This window comes from Trachypithecus francoisi, unplaced genomic scaffold (genome assembly GCF_009764315.1).
Source record: "Trachypithecus francoisi isolate TF-2019V2 unplaced genomic scaffold, Tfra_2.0 Lachesis_group15, whole genome shotgun sequence".
In the NCBI taxonomy this organism is placed as follows: domain Eukaryota; kingdom Metazoa; phylum Chordata; class Mammalia; order Primates; family Cercopithecidae; genus Trachypithecus; species Trachypithecus francoisi.
The window spans coordinates 66,533,629-66,552,787 of record NW_022681460.1 but is presented as its reverse complement, the minus strand read 5'-3'; positions in this window follow the sequence as shown (position 1 = coordinate 66,552,787).

Genomic DNA, 19,159 nt, shown 5'->3' with positions numbered 1-19,159 from the left:
ACTTATATGAAGGTCAGGGGCACATGTCTGGAGTGGTTACTTCCAGGTGGAGAGGCAGGGATTGACTGGAAAGAGTATGAGGAACTTTCTGGAGTGCTGAACTTCTGATGCCTTGATCCAGATGGTGGTTACAAATATGTACACATGTTTAAACAGTGAGCAACACACTTTAGATTGGTGTAGTTTATGTACTTGTATATCACAATAAAAAAATTAAAATTAAAATATATTTGACATACATTGAGTGTCTGGGAAAATTTCCCTAGTCACTTAACTATCCTTTATGGTTTAAAAAACAAAAATTAGGCCGGGCGCGGTGGCTCAAGCCTGTAATCCCAGCACTTTGGGAGGCCGAGACGGGCGGATCACGAGGTCAGGAGATCGAGACCATCCTGGCTAACACAGTGAAACCCCATCTCTACTAAAAAATACAAAAAAAAAAACTAGCCAGGTGAGGTGGCGGGCGCCTGTAGTCCCAGCTACTCGGGATGCTGAGGCAGGAGAATGGCGTAAACCCGGGAGGCGGAGCTTGCAGTGAGCTGAGATCCGGCCACTGCACTCCAGCCTGGGCGACAGAGCGAGACTCCATCTCAAAAAAAAAATAAAAATAAAAATAAAAATAAAATAAATTAGAAGTTGAACTAGGCAAGGCCAGGACCCTTTGGAAGAGAAACAGGGATTAAATATCACATCAGGGACAGGTGGAAAAACAATTCAGCAAAATTCGTAGAACTTCTGCTGACCTGGCCCACCCTGAAGTCTCTCAACATGGGGCTTATTCTACCCTTTTTGCCTCCACCTCTCATTTTCCTGATTTCTTAATTATGTCTCTCCAAATTTACACGTTGAGGTCCTAACTCTCAGTGCCTCAGAATGTGACAGTATTTGGAGACAGGGTCTCAAAGAGGTAACTAAGTTAAAATGAGGTCATTTGGGCGGGCCCTAATTCAATCTAACTGGTGTCCTTATAAAAACAGATCAGGCCCCAGGGGAAGGACCACATAAAGATGCAGGAAGAAGATGACCATCTACAAGCCAAGGTGAGAGGCGTCCGAAGAAATGAATCCTGCTGAGACTTTAATCTTGAACTTCTAGCCTCCAGAACTGTGAGAAAATAAATTCCTGCTATTTAAGCCACCCAGTCAGCGGTACTTTGTTATGGCAACCCTAACAAATTAATACAAGGCCTTTCTCCTGGTTGAGACCACTCACATTCCAACTCTGGCTTCTGCGTGGTACGGCTGCTTCACCTAAGTAGCCTTAACTTTATCCTTAATCTGTGTACAGACCTCAGTTCCAAAAGATATTTGGCACTCTGGATGCAAAACATACTCCAAGAACAAACCGCTTTAGACAAATACAGGAAGCCCAAGTTTTACTTTCTGGAAAAAGAAGGGTAGGGGGTGGAGTCTAACAAACTCACAGTAACCCGAGCAACTTCCCAGCCTCATTCATGTAAAACCTCTCCCAAAAAGAAGTAATTATTTGGCCTAATTTGGGGTCTCTTTTTAAGAAAAAGAAAGAATTGGACAATCAATCAGAAGAGATCTAGAGCATCATGTGTCTTTCTATGTTAACAGCGTTTGTCAAACCATGAAAGGCTGACTTCTACTTCCCAGAGCATGGGGTAGACATGCTGTCCCCTATTCCTTCTGCTAAGTACTTCTAAAAAACCCTGAACATTCTGTATAAAACAAATACCAGGAAACCCTGAAAGGTAGAAATAATAGGCCAAATCAGCTGGAGAACTTGGGACCCAAAGAATGACACAGTGGTGAGTTCCCTGGGTTTTCTTCTTACCTCATAAATCCCAGACTTGGAGCTGAAGAAGCTGGCAACTGGGAATGCCAATGGGCACAGACAAAAGAAAGTCTCAATCAAAGCCTACTTTCTCTAGCCAAAGGGCCAGGAAAGGGCATCCAAGTAGGACTGGTTATTTTAAACAAAAACCACTCGCCTACAAACACCACAGAAAAAACTATGGCTCACTCACACCAGAAAAGGCCAAGGGGGGAGCCTAGACTTTCATCTTTACAAACTGCAACAAGATACCCCAGCTCCACTCTCCACCCCCAACTCAAGCCAGGGTGATGTCAGACAAAGATGAAAAGGGGCCAGGACTTCATCCTATAGGATAGTAGCAACACCACCCATCAACAGCAGAATGCACATTCTTTACATGCGCCTACAGAACATATACCAAGATAGAATATACCCTGGGTCATAAACACACACACACCTGCCCAATAAATTTAAAACAGTTGAAATCATACAGAATATGTCCTCTGATCACAAAAGAATCAAACTAGAAATCAATAACAGAAAGATAAGAAAATCTCCAGAGACTTGGAAACTAAAGAAGAGTGAACTATTATGTCTTCTTGATGCATTGACCTTTTGATCATTATATAATGTCTTTATCTGTCTCTGGTAATTTTCTTTGCTTGAAAATCCACTTTATCTTTCTCTTTTTATTGCCAACTTGCCTATATCTTTATATTTAAAGCAAGTTTCTTGTACATAGGATAGATTTGGGTGATTTTTTTTAAAATCCACTTTGCCAATCTCCACCATTTGATTGGTATATTTATACCATTTACAAGCATCGAACACTTTCCACCTAAGATTAGGGACAAGGCAAGAATGTCCACATGCACTACTCTAATTCAACGTAGTACTGCAAGTGCTAGCCAGAGCAGTAAGACAAGAAAAAGAAAAAGAAATAAAAGGCATACAGATTGGAAAAAAAGAAACAAAACTGTTCCTATTTACAGATGGTAAGACTGTCTACATACAAAATCCCAAGAACATACAAAAAAACTTCTAGAGTAAATGAGTTCAACAAGTTCACAAGACACAAAATAAACATACAAAAACTAATTATATTTCTACATATTAGAAGTGAACACATGGGGACTAAAAGTAAAAATATAATGTAAATTAAAACTACCATAAGGTATCACTTCACACCTGTTAGGATGACTATTATCAAAAAGGAAAGTGATAACAAATGTTGGTGAGGGTATGGAGAAAAGAGAACCGTTGTCCACAGTTTGTGGACATAACACTACAGACATACTTCATTTTGTAATGTTTTGCAGATTCTACTTTTTTTCTTTTTTACAAATTGAATGTTTGTGGCAACTCTGTGTCAAGCAAGTCTATCAACACAATTTTTCCAAAGCATGTACTGACTTGCTGTCTCTGCGTCCCATTTTGGCAATTCTCACAATATTTTCAAACTTTTTCATTATTATTATACCTGTTATGGTGATCTCATCAAGGATCTTTCATGTAGGCATGGTAATTGCTTTAGGGTGCCATAAATCATGCCCATATAAGATGACAAATTTAATCAACAAATGTGCACGTTCTGACTGCTCCACCAACTGGCTGTTTCTCCATCTCTCTCCTTCAAGCCTCCATATGCCCTGAGATACAACATATTGAAATTAGTTAATAACCCCACAATGGCCTCTAAGTGTTCAAGTGAAAGGAAGAGTCTCTCATCTTTCACTTTAAATCAGAAGCTAGAAATGATTAAGCTTAGTGAGGAAGCATATTGAAAGCAAAAACAGACCAAAAGCTAGGCCTCTTGCACCAAACAGTTAACCAAATTGTTAATGCAAGGGAAGATTTCTTGAAGGAAATTTAAAAGTGGTACTCAGTGAATACACAAATGATAAAAAAGCAAAAAGCCCTCATTGTTGATATGGAAAAAGTGCTAGTGGTCTGGATAGAAGATCAAACCAACCACAACATTCTCTCAAGCCAAAGCCTTATCCAGAACAAGGCCCTAACTCTCTTCAATTCTGTGAAGGCTGAGAGAGATGAGGAAGTTGTAGAAGAAAAGTCAGAAGCTAGCTGAGGTTGGCTTATGAAGTTGAAAGAAAGAAACCATCTCTATAACATAAAAATACAGTGTGAAACTACAAGTGCTAACATAGAAGTTGTATCAAGATATCTAGAAGATCTAGCTAAGATGATTGATGAACATGGCTACACAAAACAACAGGTTTTCAATGTAGACAAAACAACATTAAGTTGGAAAAAGATGCCTTCTAGGACTTTCATTTCTAAAGCAGAGAAGTCAATGCCTGGCTTTAAAGCTTCAAAGGACAGGCTGACTTTCTTGTTAGGGGCTAATGCAGCTGGTGACTTTAAGTTGAGGCCAGTGCTCATTGATCATTCTGAAAATCCTAAGGCCCTTAAGAATTATGCTAAATCTACTCTCCCTGTGCTCTATAAGTGGAAAAACAAAACCTGGGTGACAGCACTTCTGTTTATAACATGGTTTGCTGAGTATTTCAAGCCCACTGTTGAGATCTACTGCCCAGATAAAAAAGATTCCTTCCAAAAGATCACTGCTCACGGACAATGCACTTGGTCATGAAGACCTCTGATGGAGATGTACAAGGAGATGAATGCCTGCTAACACAAGATCCATTCTTCAGTCCATGGATCAAGGAGTAATTTAGCCTTTCAAGTTCTATTATTTAAGCAATATATTTTGTAACACAATAGCTGCCATAGATAGTTATTCCTCTGATGGATCCGGGCAAAGTAAATTGTAAGTCTTCTGGAAAGGATTTGCCATTCTAGATGGCATTGAGAACATTTATGATTGAAGGGAGGAGGTCAAAATATCAGCATTCACAGGAGTTTGGAAGAAGTTGATTCCAACCCTCATGGATGTCTTTGAAGGGTCCAAGACTTCATTTGAGGAAGTAACTGCGGATGTGGTGAAAATAGCAAGAGAACTAGAATTAAAAGTGGACCCTGAAGATGGGACTGAATTGCTGAAATCTCATGATAAACAATGAATTGATGAGGAGCTGCTTTTTAAGCAGGAGCAACTAAAATGGTTTCTTTAGATGGAACCTACTCCTGCCGAAGATGCTGCGAACATTGTTGAAATGACAACAAAGGATTTAGAAGATTACATAAATCCAGTTGATAATGCAGCAGCAAGATTTGAGAGCATTGACTCCAATTTTGGAACAAATTCTACTATAGGCAAAAATCCTATCAAACAGCATTGCGCACTACAGAGAAATCCTTCATGAAAGGAAGAGTCTATTGATGTGGCAAACTTCATTGTTGCTGTATTTTTAGAAATTGCCATAGCCACCCCAACTTTCAGCAACTGCTACTGTGATTAGTCAATAGTCAACATCAAGGCAAGACCCTCCACCAGCAAAAAGATCATGACTCACTGAAGGTTCAGATAATCATTGGCATGTTTTAGTAATAAAATATTTTTAATTAAAGTATGTACATAGTGTTTTTAGACAAAATGCTATTGCACACCTAATAGGCTACAGTACAATGTAAACATAACTTTTATTTTCACTAGAAAACAAAACAAAAAAAATGTGTGACCCACTTTGTTGCAATAATTGCTTTATTGTGGTGATCTGGAACTGAACCCACAATATCTCCAAGGTATGCCTTTGTGGGGGTTCCTAAAGAAATTAAAAATTAAAGCTACCGCATGGCCTAGAAATGCCTCTTTTCTGGTATATACCCGAAGGAGATAAAATCACTACCTCATAAAAATATCTGCTCCTATGTTCACTGCAGCATCATTCACAATAGCCAAGATATGAAAACAACCCAAGTCTCTGTCAATAAATGAATTGATAAAGAAAAAAATAAAATGTAGTGTTGGTGTATGTATCCACACACTCACACAATGGAATATTATTCAGCCTTAGAAAAGGAGATTCTACCATTTGCCACAGTTTGAATGGACCTAAAGGATATTACGTTGAGATAAAGCAGACACATAAAGAAAAATGTTGCATGATCCCACTTACATGTGGAATCCTTTTTTAAAAAATCTGACTATACAGAGATATAGAATAACACAGTGGTTACTAGAGTGAGGGACAGGGGAGGGGAGGAAATGGAGAGATAGGGTCAAGTCACAAAGTAGCAGATACGTAAGATGAACAAGACTAGAGATCTAATGTATGAGAGAACTATAGTTAATAAAATCATATGGTACTGAGAATTTTTGTTAAATAAGTAGATTGTAACTGCTCTTGTTACTATCTATGTTACCATAGATAGTAAAATATTTGCTATAGTAAAACAAATTTACGTATTTATCATCTCACAGATGATTATTTTACTATCTATATGTATCTCATAACATCATGTTGTAAATCTCAAATATACACAATTAAATTTATTTCCAACAAAGAAAATTAAAACACATATAATGCTATTTATGTTTACTTTAAAAATTAGATACTTAGGTGTAAATCTGGAAAACTATATACGGGATCCATATGCTGAAAAATGCACAATGCTGATGAGAGAAATTAAGAGGATATAAATAAATAAACATATTTGCACAGATTAGAAGACTCAACATAACAATGATATCAATTCTCCCCAAATTAACATAAAGTTTGAATGCAATTTCTATCAAAGTCCTTGCAAGAGAGACAAAATATTGTTCTGAAATGAATATGACAAAGCAAAGGAACTAGACTAGTTTAAAAAATTGAAAAAAAGAATAGTGGGAGAAATCAATCTGTCTAATTTTGAGCCATTACCTAATATGTAATGTTAAATGTTACTTCTGAAATAAGGAATATTATATAAGTAATCAACACTATATGGTATTGGCAGAGGAATGGACACATTGATTAATGAAACAGAAAAGAGAACCCAAAACTAGACTCATGGAAGCCAGACACAATGGCTAGTGCCTATAGTCCCAGCTCCTCAGGAGGCTGAGACAGGAGGATCGCTCAAGGCCAGGAGTTTGAGGGTGTGGTGCACTATGATTGCACCTGTGAATAGCCATGTACTCCAACCTTTGCAACATAGTGAAATCCCATCTCCAAAAAAAAAAAAAAGGAAGAACTCAACTCAGACAAATATGCCTAATTGACTTTTGACAATGATGAACATGCAATCCAGCAGAGTAAAAAGCCATTTTCTTTTCTTTTTTTTTTTTTTTTTGAGACAGAGTCTCTGTCTGTCGCCCAGGCTGGAGTACAGTGGCCGGATCTCAGCTCACTGCAAGCTCCGCCTCCTGGGTTTACGCCATTCTCCTGCCTCAGCCTCCGGAGTAGCTGGGACTACAGGCGCCCGCCACATCGCCCGACTAGTTTTTTTGTATTTTTAGTAGAGACGGGGTTTCACCGTGTTAGCCAGGATGGTCTCGATCTCCTGACCTCTTGATCCGCCCATCTCGGCCTCCCAAAGTGCTGGGATTACAGGCTTGAGCCACCGCACCCGGCCTTAAAAAGCCATTTTCAATAAATGGTGTTAGAGCAATCGGACATCCACAGGCCAAAAAAAAAAAAAAAAGAACCTAGACCTCCATCTCATGCTTTCTCCAAAAATTAATTCAAAATAGGCCACAGGCTTAAATGTAAAACTATAAGATGTTTAGGGGGAAATATAATAAAATGTGCATGAATTAGAACTAGGCAAAGACTTCTTAAGCTTGATACCAAAATCATGATCCATAAAAGAAAAATTGATAAATTTGACTTCACCAAAATTAAAAGTTTTTGTTTTGCAAAAGACACTGTTAAGAGGATAAAGAGACAAACCACAGATTGGGAGTAAATATTTGCAAACCACATATTCAACAAAGGATTAGTATCTAGAATATATAAAAAAAACTCTCAAAACTCATCAGTCCTGGTTGAAAAATGGGGAAAAGACATAAGGAGCATTTCACAGAAGAGGGTATTCGGATGACAATGAATTTATGCAAAATGGTATTCAACATCTTAAGCCATCAGGGAAATGTAAATTAAAACCACAATGAGATATTACTACAATCCATTAGGATAACCAGGATGCAGAGAAACTGTATTATTCATGCATTGCTGGTGAGAATGTAAAATGGTATAGCCACTATGTAAAACAGTTGGCAGTTTCTAAAAAAATAAACTTGCAACTACCATATGACTCAGCAATTACATTCCTAGGCATTTATACCAGAGAAATAAAACTTGCATTCATACCAATACCTGAGCACAAATTTTTATATCTGATTTCTTCCTAGTAGTCAAAAACTAAAAACAATCTAGATGTCTTTCTTTTTTGCAGGGGAGGGAGTCTCGCTCTGTGGCCCAGGCTGGAGTGCAGTGGCGCAGTCTCGGCTCACTGCAAGCTCCGCCTCCCGGGTTCATGCCATTCTCCTGCCTCAGCCTCCCGAGTAGCTGGGACTACAGGCACCCACCACCACGTCTGGCTAATTTTCATATTTTTAGTACAGACAGGGTTTTACTGTGTTAGCCAGGATGGTCTCTAACTCCTGACCTTGCGATATGCCCTCCTCGGCCTCCCAAAGTGTCGGGATTACAGGCATGAGCCACTGCACCTGGCCAACCTAGATGTCTTTCAGTGAGTGAATGGTTTAACAAACTTTGGTACATTCTTACCATGGAATACTCCTCAGTAATAAAAAGAATTTAGCTATTGATACACATAGTCTCTAGAGAATTACGCTCAGTTAAAAAGCCAATCCCATATTTAATTCCATACCTAACATTATTGAAATGACAAAATTATAGAAGTGGGGAACAGATTAGTGGTTGACAGTGGTTAAGAAGAGAGGGAAGTAGATGTGGCTATAAAACACCAAATGAGGGATCCTGGCAATGATGGAATTGTTCTGTATCTTGACTATATCAATATCAATATCCTGGTTGTGATACTGTACTACAGTTTTATAGAATGTTACCATTGGGGGAAACTGGGTAAAGGGTACAGGAGATCTCTCTGTATTTCTTTTTTATAACTACATGTGAATCCATTGTTTATTTCAAAATAAAACGTTTAATTAAAAACACACACACGGAAGAGAAAAAGGTCATATATACAGTAGAAGGAGAAAATTCTCATAGTAGACTCTGGTTCAGCACACTATTCGTGATCCAGGTGCATCTTATGAGCACAGTCTTTCTTAGCATTTTGTTTGTAATAATCCAATGGGGAAGAGAAAGGAATAAAACAAGGTCAGCAGAGTGAATTTGTTTTGCCAGCGCAAACTTGCTCCTCACCAGCAATTGAGCCTTGAGTGAGAAAGGGAGCACAGGTCCTGGTGGTGTTGGAGCCCCACCCAAAGGAGGTCCTCCAGCTGTGTGTTGGCTTCTCTTTGTAAACAGGCAATGGGGGAAGATCTGATAAGGGTCCCACTTTGCTGAACCCTGTGTTCCTGATTCCCAGAAAGACAGGAAGTGTGGTGAAGTGTGGCACAAACACATATCAAGACCAGAAAGGACTCTCCTCATCTTTTGATAGTTTTGTGGTGTCATCAACAGACAGCTGAGATGTAGATGAGCATGGAGAGTAGCTCCATTTCTTCCTGCCCAGAGCACTGGGGAGGGAGGGCAGTCCACCAGGGGTGGGGCATCAGGAGTCCCGGAAGGACACAAGGAGTGACTGAGCAGCCACAGAACACAGACCCTACTTCTGGGATGTGGGCCCCAGCATCTAAGGAAATGCTCCCTCCTCACCCTGTGATAAGGCCACTGACATGACCCAGCTCTGCCTCTGTATTAGTCAGGGTTCTCTAGAGGGACAGAACCTATAGGATTTTTTTTTTCTTTTAGGATTCTTTTTTTCTGGTATGGTCAAGGATAGGAAAGGGGTTGTGATGGTTAATACTGAGTGTCAACTTGATTGGATTGAAGGATACAAAGTATTGATCCTGGGCATGTCTGTGAGAGAGTTGCTAAAAGAGATTAACATTTGAGTCAGTGAGCTGGGGAAGGCAGATCCACCCTTAGATAGATGATTGATAGATGATAGATAGATAGATAGATAGATACATAGATACATAGATAGATACATAGATAGATACAATAGATAGAAATAAAGGGGAGTTTACTAAGTATTCACTTACATGATCACAAGGTCCCACAATAGTCCCAAAACTGAAGAACTTGGAGTTCGATGTTCCAGGGCAGGAAGCATCCAGCACAGGAGAAAGATGTAGGCTGGAAGGCTAGGCCCATCTCCTTTTCACGCTTTTCTTCCTGCTTTATATTCGCTGGCAGCTGATTAGATTGCGCCCACCAGATTAAGGGTGGATCTGCCTTCCCCAGCCCACTGACTCAAATGTTAATCTCTTTTAGCAACTCTCTCACAGACATGCCCAGGATCAATACTTTGTATCCTTCAATCCAATCAAGTTGACACTCAGTATTAACTATCACAACCCCTTTCCTATCCTTGACCATACCAGAAAAAAGGAGGTAGAGTAATGGTTGAAAAAAACATGACAGGAGATTCTTTTATCAGCACCTAACATCTGACCTCTGACCTCTGGCTTGAGTGCAGGGGAACTGAGAAGCGGAAGAGGTAAAGAACGCCACTGTAGCTCTTACATTTTTCATCAGAGTACTACCCCAGACATCAGGGGAGGTGAAGTACATGCCCCAGGAGACCCCAAGGTGCAGCTTGAAGCAATTCACTGCATACTAAAAATTCTTTGATTTTGTGTGTTTGCATAAGACTCCATGCTACATCTGTTTTATCACTGTAAAAAAAAAAATGATGTGTCGAACTACTCATCATTGAGTAACATGAACTTTCAGAGAGGTGGCCATATTTGATTCCTGGCTTTGGGCACAGATGTCATGTCATGCTTGGCTGAGAGTCTGGGCTCTGGAACTAAACTGCCTGGATTCAAGTTATGTCTGTACCTCTTGCTATAACAGATACTTTGGGCAAGTTCCTAATCTTTCTGTGCCTCAGTTTCTTTATCTATATCATGGGGCTAGCAACAGTGCCTACTTCAGAGTGTTGTTGAAAGGATTAGGAGTTAATATGCATCAAATACTTCGCATGTGTGTTCAATAAATGTTCGTTTTTATTATTATGAGTTACTTTCTGGAACTCTACACCAGTCCCTAGATCCTACTTGAAAAGCAGTGGATGATACAGCAAAGATAAACTTGCTGGGGAAAAACCTGAACATTGATTCCTATTTCAGAAGTGTTTTTGCTGTACTGGCAAGAACCTTTCAGCATAGACTTGTATTCTAACCACATTCAAGTCAGAGTCCTGAGTACATTACAAATGAAACCTGTCTCCTCTTTTTTTTTTCACCAAGCTGGCTAAGGAGTCTTGCTCCATGAAATGAAATGCTGAATAGTATAAAGGAGAATGCACAGGGAATTGGCCCTGCAGTTTTACGTATTGACACTCTCCATACTCCCCCTTTTTTCCAAGTGGATAAACACCATGTTTCCACGATGGTGACAGTATCCATGTCCTCCGCGGCAGCTACTTTGTCGGCTCCATTAGGGAAGTCTGAAAGGTTGTGGAGAACGTCAACAGGGTTCAAATGCAGGCCTCCTGTGGCAGGCTCTTAGTTGGAATGTGGTACAACGAGAACCTTCTGAAGCTCGCCCAAGTTAAACACAGGATTTGTCACACACACAGCAAGGACATAAAACTGGTGTATGGTGGTGCCTCTGGTTTTCTGAAGTGCAAGACCCTAGCCCAGCAGTTAGAATTGGGGCCCCAGAGCTCTGCACTGGGGGTGGATGCTTTAGTGAGTTTCCTTTTAATCGAATAGGCTTAAAAACCAGAATCCTTTGTTGTGTGCAAGAAACAGTCACCAGCTGTTTTCTGTTTCCACTGAGGGCAGGACAAGAGGAAATAAAATGGATCAAACAGCATGGACAGGATTTAGCTTAGATACAAGAGAAAACATCCTGATAGTGAGGATTATTGAACAGTCAAGGAGGGTTATGTGATGAAGTAGACAATCTCCTTCCTAAATTTTTTTTTATAAAACCCCAATACGGCTGAGTAGAAGTCTCTCTGAATCACTGACTAGCAGCCAACAGTACTGATTTACTAACTCCTGATTTTCTGAAATATTGGTGGAGCATGAAAGGCCCTCTAAGCTAAAAAATGTACCACATTCTACCATAATCTTGGTTAATGGCCTTCTCTTTTAAAAAGTATTAAATACTGCCAAGTGATCCCATATATTAGCCATTTCTACCAGTAAATATCACCAGAATCAGATGACTTCCTAAAGCCCAACCACGATGCTTCTCCCAGGGAATAAGGTTTATAGAGCTCATGAGAAAAGTCCTGGATCCATCCTGGACCACACACTGAGATGAGCCCTGGGTACCAGAAGGAAGGGCAGCTGGGAAGTTGGAGAGGATGAAAGAGAAGCAGGAAGACCATGCACCCTTCACCATCTTCATTATGGTTTTATCCAAGTCCCCATCGATCTGCTGAGGATGCTGAAAATCCTCTCCAGCCCAGCTCTTGCTCCATCCTATGAATTTCTAATGTGGGAATTAGAAGACTGTCAAGATTCCTTCTGGACTTATGGTCCAATCCTGCAATACCTCTGTTTCCCCAAAAGTCACATATTCTATCTACAAAAGAAGCTCAGAGAGTCCCAAAAGGGAGGAACCCTGACATGGACCAGGGCATGATGAAATCATTAGGGATGCCATTGGGCCATCATAGGAGAAGAGCTTGTACTAGGAAAAGCAAGAGCTTATATATACTTTAATGACAATAGTTGACATTTATAAAGCCACTAAAATATTACAAGAGCTTTTATAGATCATCTCATCTAATTCTTACAACAAGCCTCTATTATCCCCATGCTAGAATTTGAGGAGTTATCACACACAAAGAGGTTAGAATTATTCCAACTTTCCCAGCTACGGGTGGAGGAGTTGGACACACACTCCTTATACTCCCTGGGAGTGTGACGTATGAGGCTCTCTTCTCTTTCTTGAGTCTCTGCTCCCTTGGTTCTCTCTTCACTCTTCTTTCCGGTGAACTTATGGAGTGAGACTGGATACATCAGGACTGGAAGGCACCAAAGAGGTCCTGAGAAACATAGCAAGGAATGAGAGGCTCAGACCAGGAATAAAGGGGGATGGCTAATCCCTTTGCCTTTCAATCATGTCCTCCTCTGGTAGCAGAGGAAGTAAACCCAAAGGAAAACACTCTTGCTGCCACTCCTGTCTCCCATAACCAATCACCCACTTGTTGGGCCAGAAGAAAGCTTCAAAATCTTTGTTAACATCTCACTCTAGGTGCCAGTACTGGGACTAGCAATCAAAACGAAACCTGTTTGCTGTTCCTCTCCTTACATACAATCTGTCTTGTTTTAAGACATCTCAGACCCATTTCTAACTCAGGCATACATTCACCATAGCAGCACCGCCCAGTCAGTAAATCATGATGACAACAATAAGGGTGTGACCAGCTGGTTGCACCAGCTCTGCTGTGCCACCACTGCTGCAATCCCCGTGCAGCGCCTGATAATGTTCAAAGCACCCCATTTTGCTGCCTAGACGAATTAAGGGAAAAGGTAGAAAGAAATACCTGTGTACAGAGAAGAACGTGCTGGAGAGGGAGACTGGGAGCCTGGCCTCAAACTAGTGTTAGGTGTGGAGGGTCCGTAAGGCTTCTCCAGGCTTACTCCAGTCCTGCAGACCACCTGTGGATCTTGTCACCAGCAGAAAGCAGAATGTCTTGAATCCTACTCCTGGAACTCTCTTGGCTTTTCCACATGGTGTCCCCTTTTACAGGACATCAGGCACCGTGAAGCTAAGCTTGGCCTTCTGGCTCCGTTTCGACTGTCTTCTTGCCTCCCCAGTTCAAAGAAAGAAAGGAAGTGGAGCGCCAAAGGAGGCCACCCCACGGGAAAGGTTTGACTTTCGAAAGGACTTGAAGTGAGAGAGGTCATCCTAGACATTGAAGAGGGAATGTTTCAGAAGAAGGAAGAGCCCAGCAGGAGAGAATGTGGAAGTCAGAAGAAGGGATTGACCCTTGGAGCAAATACAGCCGGATTCTCTCTTTCTGTCTTTCTCGAAGAAAATAGAAGTGTCTGGGAGCTGTTAGTGGTTCTCAGATAAACAAAGGACACTGTGCTCATTCCTTTACATTTCAGTGATTGCCCTGAAAGGAAAGATGTCCGTAAAGCAGTAGTGGAAGGGTTTGGGTTTTGGGGTTTTTGGGTTTTTGTTTATTTTTAAAGTGACTAGCTAATTACTTTTGCTGCGTGCAAGGATTTAATTCCAAGCTCACCTTCTCACATCAAGCCCAGAATGGTAACAGTAGAACTTTTCAGGTAAACAAAAGGCATTCTTTTCACCTTTAGGATACGATTTAAATAAAACTTCAGAAAACGAAGAGGATGTGGGAAGAGGACAGTTGCTCTGAGTCTGGCAAGAGGCTTAAAATGAGAAAAAGAGATGCAGGCAGGAACCCACAAAAAGGCCAAGAAAGATAATGAAGGAAGAAAAAAAAATGGGGTCACAAAGAATGTGTGAACAGTAGAAGGTCTGATCCGCCATTTGTTTGTCCCTTCTTCTAGCTCTGCCATTGGGCAAGGTTGAATCGAAGATAATTTGTAGGAGGATAAGTGGAACTCAGTGTTCCACCATCCTCATCCTCATCCTCCATATTCAAGCACCTACTTGATAACCCAGCTCACACTTTCTTCCCAGAGAAACTGGAAAGGAAAAATTCCTGGAGGATTTACAGGAAGTGCTGTGGGGCCAGACCTTGACCAACTCTGTTGAAAGTCAATGATGGGATGGAGAACTACTTTTTACAGCGAGGCTCAAAGCCCCAGAGACGGTATGAATGGGTGTTTTCTTCTTCCTCTCAAGTTGGCTTCTATGTGGAATCCCTGGATTTTGAGATAAATAAAATGTTCCCTGTGAACATAATGCCTGACTTTCATATCAGGCAACTTTCAAGAGTTTTAGGCTTATTAGAAACAGAAGCCACTAAGAGGGTCTTGTCATGATCTAGGAGCCTCAAAAGTACAAAAAGATCCAATACTCAGTAGTTCTTAGTGGTGGCTCTTGAATGGAAAAAGGGATAGACTGGGGGAGTCTGAAAATAGGCAATAAAAACTGAGTTTCTGAAGTTTGCACAGAGGGGCTTTTACAGTCTAAGTATATACAAAGATACTGAACAAACACATTGAATTTTCCACTGTAAATTTTTTGACCTATCTAAAACAAACAATTAACAAGAAAAAAAACCTGCATAAACAAAATTTTCTTTTGACTAGTCCATTAAAGAGCATTTAATAGCTGCACACCATCAAACTGATAATCATTAAAAGAAACGATAAGAAAAAGATCTCAAAGTGGGAGGGAGAAGGGGAAGATTCCAGATAAGGAGATGTGTTTCCTACAAACAAGTATGCAAACAAAATAGATCCTGCAAAAGGCACTGCTTAAGAGAAGGAAGTTAAACAATGGCTGTACTGATTTAAGACATGTGGATTTCATTAGAGAAGCAGAGTGCACAAAAAATGGGTTGCGATATCTGAAACGACGCAAGGAGCAAAATTAGGTCACAGGGCTCCTCAGACAAAAGGAATGATGAATCTTTATTAGGTAATTGGACTCAGAGGTAAGAGGAAAAAAATAACTCTTCCCAACCCCACTTCGGATAGTTTTTAAGCCTTCAAAGGTAAATCTACATGCTGAACTGTGTGGCAAATCCCAGGGACCTACTCTTTTCGACACAGCATCTGCACTGCCAAAGAATCCCTCAGCCAGAAACTAGAGGTTCCCCAGGAAAACACTCATGCTGATATGGAAATAAATAACGTAGAGATCAAAGCAATGCATGTAAGATGTCCCAATGGCCCCAACGTGAAGCTTCAGCTGAATTCAAAAGTAATAAAGTAGCAATAATAATATTTTTTTACTGGGATAGACATTTTCCTCTTAAGAGCTCATAACCCATGGTAGCTTCTATAAAAGCTGTTATGCTATTCATGTGGGAGATCATTTTTAAAATAGTGGACAACAAAGCAAAAATCACTGAACTGCTCTAGTGAAAAAATTTTCACGTCAGTAAATACTTAGAAAGTGCGATGGGAATACTTTTGCACAAACCTCTTAATTCAGTTTTGACCCTATGGTCTGACATGCCCAGTCAAGGCAAAAATTTTTAATTAAGAGAAATGGGACTTTTAAGCTCGGTTAAGTTATGCCTTCTTCCTGTCTTCTTCCTTCTCTGCATTCCTTTTTCTAAAATTTTCTCACTTTTATCTTATGACCTAGCTGCCTCTTCCTGCTTCCCACCAAGAGCTTGATCCCATAAAACTGGCCCTTCCCTGATACCCTTGCACATCTGGTCTCCCCAGGATTCCATTTCCTCTAAGACCAGCCCAGGGAAGAGCTATTCATATAAACCAATCTCAGGAAGGAGTTATTGGCCTAGTGATTTTACCAGATCAGATAAGATTTACACTCAAATTGTTGCCTTAGATACATTTCAACACACAATGTTATCAATTGAGCCAACTATGGAAGAATTTACTGACCAAAAAATGTAATAGCCTTTTTATATCAAAGATAAATAAATAATTTTTTAGAGCACCTAATTTGTACAAGGTATCCCGTTAAACTCTTTGAAATGACACAAATACAGCACTTAACCATCCTGAGTCCGAGGACTGCAGACTTCATGAAAGAAGTAAGCCAAGCATCTTCAGTGTAGGGCTGGTGTGTGGCACAGGGAGGTATACAGAGACCTTTGTGGAAGTTCTCTGTGTAGAGGAAGGGCTTGGAAGGGTTTTCCCCTAGGTGAAGGGATTAAGGAAAGATTTGCTAAGTAGTGCTTTTGTCTGTGTTTTGTAGAAGGGTTCAACCAGTATAGGGAGGATTCGGGCAGATTAAAAAATCTTGAGCAAACATGTGAAAAGTCCTACCAGGTGGTTTGCTCCCCTAGACAGCCCTCAGGGATGTCATAGTGATGGAAGGCTTTAATGGCATAGACAAGGAAAGAGGGCTCCCAACGTCAGGCTTCCAACTCACAGCCTCCCAGCCAACCAGTGTAATCCAGGCTGGGAACCCAATTGCCTCCTGATGGATGTCATGGATAGAGCTATGTGGGAGGAGAAAGGGCCAGAAAAACATGTTCAGATTCCATGTGACAGGCCCCAAATGCTATGCCAAGGAGTTTGAACTTAATTCCAAGGGAAATAGGGAGCCTCAGACAGCATGAAACTAATGTTTTCAGACTCCCACATGGGCAAGTGTGTGTGACTATGTGTGGGTGTATGTGTGAGTGTATGTGCAGGTGTGAGTCTGTGTGTGTGTGTATGTTCATATGTGGATCTGTGTGGGTGTGTATAAGTGTATGCGTCTGTGAGTGTGCACATGTGTAGATGTAAGGGTGTGTTTGTGTGTGTGCAGGTACGTGAGTGTTACGTGTCTGATTGTGTGTGTTAATGTGTGAATGGGGGTGTGTTAGTCCATTTCAGGCTGCTGTAGTGAAATACCTTGGACTGGGTAATTTATAAACAGCAGAAATGTATTACTCACCATTCTGGAGGCTGGAAGTCCAAGATCAAGGTGCCAGCATATTTAGTGTCTGGTGAGGGCTCGTTCCTCATAGATGATTGCTTGTATGTTCCTCACATGGCAGAAGGGGAAGGGGCAAACAAGCTCTGCCAAACCTCTTTTGTAAGAGCTCTAAACCCATTCATGAGGGCAGAGCCTTCATGACCTAATCACCTCTCAAAGGCTCCACCTCTTAAGACAATTGCATTGGGGATTTGGTATCAACATATAAATTTGGCAGGGGGGTGGGGGGCACAAACATTCAGACCATAGCAGGGGACAGTGGGGGAAGTTGCTGACAGAGATGAGCTAGTCAGTGTAGAGGGGAACTGAGCTTCATGCAGTGGGGACTTGATGGACTCTGATCTCAATCAATACTTCCACCTCATTGTTGATGTATCCCAGGCTTGGGAGGGACGGCTGTCACCCTGAGGGCCTCTGCTGCCCAACCAGGAGCCAAGCCTCTGGCATTGACTCTCTCTGACATCCCCTGCCTGTCACTGAAGGCTGTCATTCACCCCTGCTTGCTTCTTCCCTTAGGGAAATGCAGGTCTTCCTCTTCTCTTCTTTCTGTCTTATTATTATTTATTTATTTATTTTTGAGATGGAGTTTCATCCCTGTTGCCCATGCTGGAGTGCAATGGCACGATCTCGGCTTACTGTAACCTCCACCTCCCAGGTTCAAGTGATTCTCCTGCCTCAGTCTCCCGAGTTTCTGGGATTACAGGTGCACGCCACCACACCCAGCTATTTTTTTTTATTTTTAGTAGAGACAGGGTTTCACCACATTAGCCAGGCTGGTCTTGAACTCCTGACCTCTCCACCTGTCTAGGCCTCCCAAAGTGCTGGGATTACAGCCTTGAGCCACTGCACCCGGCCCTTCCTGCCTTATTTTTTAAAAAGCATGTATATATACACACATACAGATACACACACACACATGTAAACACATACACATATACATATGTACATGTGTTTGTACATATATATGTGCATATATAATTTTAAAAACAGAGAACAAGGAAGAGATATGTGATAGGGTTTTATTTTAATCCTGTTTTTTAACCTGTCATTGATTTGCAACAGGACCTTGGACATGTTATGCAACTAATTTCTTCATTCTAAAAATGTTGGCCAAAAGCCTAATGCATGCCCAGCACTGTGTTACCTCTTGCTGGAGTTACTTTCAGTAACAAAAACAGAGGCAGAACTTACTAATAGGGGAGCTAGACATTACAACAAATTACACTGATCTGGCAACTACATGGAGGAAATGTCTGGGGTCAAACGTACAGGGTACTATGAGAAAGTGTATTTGGGGGCCCTAATTTCCTCAGTGGGGATTGGAGGAAGTGGTGGAGGCCTGGTCCTGGACCACTGCAGGGAGGCAGCAGGCTGGGACGCACAGAGACCATAGCAGCCAGAGACGGTCACTCAAGGGCAAAAATGTCCAAGAGCTGGAGCCCAGACCTGCGAGAGAAGCTCACAGAGCCCAGCCCGGGGAGGCCTGCCAGCACGCAAGCCAATTCCCCTACTCCTGGTACAGGAGGAGAGGGGCACTGCCACCACAGTCTCCAGCCCTCCCACCAGACGCAGCTCTAGGTTCTCTTTTCCACCAATCCACAGCAGAAACCAAAAGGAGAAATGCATATGACAGAGTCAAAGCGACGCACAGTTTTCCAAGTTATAGCTATCTCTCAAGTCAATCCCCAGTTTCAAGTCTCCCTTGCTTCTGAAGGGTTCAAAGTAGCTGAATACAACTTTTCCATTACCCAGCAACTCCAGTGACAGGAGATGCTCTGTGTTCCCTGAAT